This window comes from Puma concolor, chromosome D2 (genome assembly GCF_028749965.1).
Source record: "Puma concolor isolate L17-30 chromosome D2, mPumCon1.1.hap2, whole genome shotgun sequence".
NCBI classification, from domain to species: domain Eukaryota; kingdom Metazoa; phylum Chordata; class Mammalia; order Carnivora; family Felidae; genus Puma; species Puma concolor.
The window spans coordinates 88303092-88307973 of record NC_141677.1 but is presented as its reverse complement, the minus strand read 5'-3'; the positions used below and the strand labels follow the sequence as shown (position 1 = coordinate 88307973).

The window sequence follows — 4882 nt, the reverse complement described above, 5'->3', positions numbered from 1 at the left end:
CGGGGACTCTGGCCAGTGGGAGCACTTGCTGCCCAGCTGGGGGCCGGCAGGCAGCCACCTCCACTGTCGTGCCCCGGGCAGCCTGCTCCCATGTCTAGTGAGGTGGGGTGCGAGGGTGTGAGGGCGGCCCGAGGGGGGAGTACGGTGCCCAGCGGCCCCCCCGTGGTCCCTGCCAGGGTTCCTGTCCGGCCCATCTCCTGGGTGACAGGCAAAACTGCCAGCTTGGGGGGGGCCCAGAGCAGGGAAGGGAGCCAGGGGGCTCCTAGGACCACAGGACCCAGGAGACCCTGTAGCCTGGATCTGTAGCAAGACCCTGGGCCCCTGGGGCCAGGCTGGTCGCCTGCAGAGAGAAAGTGCTCGCCTTTGAAAGTGGTCTCCTGGAATGTTCCTGAACCCTGCTCAAGACAGGACACCTGGCCAGAGATACCAAGGGACTGTGAGGTCAACACTGGCACCAGGCTGAGGCAGACATGGCCTTGTGCTTGGGGACCCGTCCACCAGGAGCTCCAGAGTCCCTGCAGGAGCAAACGTGCATCTCAGGGCTGGGGGCCCTTCCTGCCTGCGAGCCTCAGCCGGCACCACCCAGCCCTGGAACGGGGGGTCCCGCATCACATCACGTCGGGCCAGGGGGCTCTTTGCGGCAAAGGAGGAGTCTGGGAGGGCCAGGAGCCGTCAGGGGCCAAATGCAGGCCTTGCCTAGAACGCGGCACCCCTCTGCCCCGCGCACCTGGTGTCTCTAGAGAGAAACCTGCTGCCTCCCGGATTCGTATCCCGGCCTCGGCCTGTGTCCAGACGCTTCCTTGTCCCCCCAGGGCCCCTCGTGCCCAGGTTCCCTGCGTCTCTTGCAGAAAGGCTTCTGCGTCGGGTCCTGACTTGCTCATGTGTAAGCTTGTGTCTCAGTGTTTCCAAGGATCTTCTAGAAGCAGACGCTTCTCCTTCTCTAGAGGTTGATGCCAAAGGGAAGGGGGTCCATCCTCTTTCCCCCTAAGAGGCCCGTGCTGCTGTGGCCTTAAATAGCTCTGAGGCTAGACAGCTAGGAGAGGATAATGACCCTGGACAAGTCTTATTTTTAAATGTATCTGCTCAGGTTGCAAGAGGAGGCTCATATAATCTGCACCCGGGATGTTTACTGAGTCTGAGGGGAACCTTTGAAAATAAAGGAGGGAGGGAGTGGGAAGAAGAGGAGAGAGACACAGAGAGAAGGGAGAGATAGAGACAGAGAGAGAAGAAGGTAGGGAGGAGCCCCAGGGCCAGCACAGATAGGAATGGTGCTGCCCCGGGCCACCTGGTGGCAGTCAGCATCCACTAGGGGCAGAGGTCACCTGGCTGGCCACCCAGAGGGCTGCCTGACCATCTGGGGTCCACGGAGCAGACCCTCAGGCCATCCATGATCCTCCTGACATTGGAGCAGGTGCACCATGGAGAGGGCTCCGTGAAGCCAGCCCGGGTGGAGCTGAGCCGCGCAGGGGGTCCGCACAGCTCCGGGGAGGGGGCTGGGGCCTGTGCGATGCAGGCGGCGGGTGATTCCTGGCAGGCCGGCGTCCGTCCGAGATTGGGGGAAGCCCCGGGGCACCAGCGGCCATCGCAGGCATGGGCGTCCTGGGCACTGAGGCCCAGCGAGGGCGTCTGGGTGGAAGACACCATACACGGCAGGAGGCAAGGTCATGGGTCACCTTTCCTGGGAGGGACCCACAGGGATTGCACTCGGTGCGTTTGCCACAGAGTCCTGACCCCGCAGGACGGGGCTGAGTCGCCACCAAGACTGTGGACCCCTCACTGCAGCCCGGGGCAAGTTCAGCACACCCTGTTCCCCAAAGCCTCGATGGAAACCATCCAATGTGACGGGCAGAGAGAAAAATGATGCTAGGAACGCACAGAGAATAGCAGCGTCATGTGGCCTAACACCCGTGCGCTGGAGCCCAGCGGTCGAGGAAAAAGACAAGGGGGCAGGAAAAAACCTGAAGAAATAATGGCCCAAATTTTCCCACATTTGATGAAGAACAATCGTACGGATGCATGAGACAAATCCAAAGGGAAATAAATACGAAGGAACCATACCTTGTGGGGCTGGAAACTACAAAGAAAGAGAAGTTTTTTTAAGTAGCTGGAGGAAAAACTTGGTTCTTTAGAAAGATTAATACAATTTCGATGTGTCCCTAGGAGATGCATCAGAGAACAAAGCACAGGTTGCCAACACCAGGAGGTGGGGAGGAGAGCCAACCACAGAGCCCCGGTCATTAAAAGGCAAATCGAGGGATATGAGAAGAACGTTTAGGTTGATAAAGCTGATCGCTGAGATGAAATGCAAAAACTCCTTGAAAAACACAACTTACCCAAACTGTCATGGAACAGAACAGAAGTCTGCATGCCAACCCAAGTTAAGGGTCATTCTGCAGACTGACTTGTGCTGTACAAGAATCTCAAGGGTAAGAAATATGGAGACGGGCTAAAAAAAAACCTGTTCAAGATTAAAGGGGAAAGAAAATTCGGACTTCGTGAATATTTTATCGACAGAGAGCAAACCGAGCAGACTGAAAGTGGCCTCATTTGGGGTTTTCTTTGACAATTACCTCCTTTTGCTCATTCTCTCGCTTGAGCTGAGAGAGGGGCCCGCTGGTTAACACTGTGCCTTCCTCCAAGGGCACCTGAAGGTCGATTCTCATCGGCCCAGTCAGTGGCCAGTGAAAAGCACTTAGGACCTTGGAGGGGACACGGCTCATAAGAGAGATTATGAACATTGCTGTCAGGAGGGTAAAAGCTGTTTGTCAAAATAGAATGACCGATGTAATCAATAGATTGGTTAATGAATTCAATTAAGTGGCTAAATTATCATCAGATTCAGGATTGACTTTTCCAAGCCGATCTGGATTTTCATTTTCTCCTGAGTTATTTACATGGGCACGGCATGATGTGATCACACGCACTCTCCCTTGTTCAGCTGGTAACTAGTCTACGGTGACGTGATTGTCCAGTCGACTCTGGCTAAAGGGTCCTAGATCTGTGCTTAATTACAGATTTTGCACTGGGTAGTTCCTTTCCAAGGAGGCTGAGGTGCGTTTTTTTTTTGTTGATGCTTTTCCAAGAAACACAGTCCCCAGGCTCCGATGTGTGGGAAACATTGCCCTCCGTTGAGGGTGAATGCCCGGAGAGCTTTTGGGCCAGGTGCCGACACGCCTCCGAGCGTCACATGGGCGCCTTGCTGCGCTGAACCCCTCAGGGCGACGCAGGGCAGGTCCGGAGTGAGGAGGCCCTGTGGCAGGTGAGCCTTCGTCCAACTCAGGCCTCCGTGTGGTGTCGGCAATCAGAACTTTAATGAGAGGCACTTCTATGGAAACAGAAGGAAAACAAGGGCTAATAGTTACTATTATAAACTCAATTTCTCAGTTTGGAGAGCAGCCGGTTGAGAACATTTCTGGCTTTGGGCTTCCAGCGTCTTTAGATGGTGGACTAAGGGTGGCCGTTCCATCGTGCTGGGCGCTGCTGGTTTGCAGCTCGAGGTCCCTGCTGGTGTCGGCAGGTGTCCCAGTGAAGTCTCTGCGAGGTCCAGGCAGAGGCAGGCAGAGCGTTATGCCGACAGGACCCGCGGTGGTAACGCCTCTGAAGTTTACGGCAAGCCGTCTGCCGTCATCAAGCTGTTGGGCCTTTGGGAGAAGGGCAGTTTCAGTGCCAGTAATCCCAAGTCAGAAAGGTGGGAGGGAAATCGGAAACATCAGTTTGGAGAGTTGTAGCCAGATAGCTGAGGAAACCAGAAGAATTCGGGACCCAGGAGCGGAATCTGGCGAATAGTCTCACCGACCACGGCCTGATTATTTACATAAGTGCAGTGGGAACGATGATTTTATGTGTATTCTCAAATACAACGTTCCGGTCAAAGCTTTGGTAAGATCCAGGGGGCTTTATGGGCTCCCACAGTCAATCTTGGTTCCTTAAAACTGTCCAGGAATAAGGAATCTCAGAGATTTTTTTAAAGCATCCCCAGGCTAAGAAACCAAGTCAGAGACTCATCCAATTGTTTCCTGTTCCAGGGAGAACAGATCCCTTTTGGACTTAGGTCAAAACCTATATGGTCGTGAATATAAGATATTTCGATAGGACTTTCTGAATTCCGGAGGGATCAGAAAAAAATAAATGCTTCATTTCTGTTTATGCAAAAGTATATTTCCCCAAACTGCTGTGATTTACGGATAGCTTAAAAGAAAGGAGAAAGGGGATTCTTTAAATCTGGAAAACAAAACACTAAAGAACTAACAATGCTTTGAAGAAAAAGTTATAAAACTTATAACCACCCCATTAGTTCATTCGATCCCAAGTAATCAATTCTCGGTTCACTTGGGTTGGAGCGGGCGGGCCGATGTATGAATCGGTTTCTTCATTAGAGTTGTAGAAATTCTCACCGAGTTCAACGGCTGGGTCCTAAAGTTCTCACCTGTGTTCTGGTCCTTTCCAGGACTCTCCATGGAGATGAAGCCTTTCTACCTGTGCTTGATTGCAAACACTCTCAGGGAAGAATCAAGAGCCAATAGTAACTAACTGTGAAATACAAAAGTTGCAAAAATGGCCACAGTGAAAAGATCTGGTGACAGCTCGCTGTTAAAGAAGGATGCATTGATGAGGACATTTGGTTATTTCGGTAACATATAGCATTTCGAACTAGTAATTAGAGAGAGACTATACGGATGGCAGGACATTGACAAATTTCTAGGCATTTTATGCAATTCTGAAACACATTAATCAACACGCACCCAAACAAATAAAAGCTAAAGAAGTTAAGTCACAAACGCCGTCTCTGCAGCCCTACCTCAGACCCGCTGAATCAGAGTCTCCAAAAACTCAGAATTACGGGTGCCCGTGAGTTCATGACTTTCCTGTGGCAGTCGCTGGG

The 4882-nt window shown here is 52.5% G+C and overlaps 1 long non-coding RNA gene across 1 annotated transcript; it reads left to right on the top strand.

Annotated features, from left to right (window-relative positions):
- Positions 1–3783: 3783 nt before the first annotated feature.
- On the top strand, positions 3784–4609 carry LOC147576254 (uncharacterized). The gene is made up of 2 exons (XR_015242035.1): positions 3784–3879; positions 4448–4609. It is a non-coding gene; the product is annotated as an uncharacterized LOC147576254 (long non-coding RNA).
- The last annotated feature ends 273 nt before the right edge of the window (positions 4610–4882 follow it).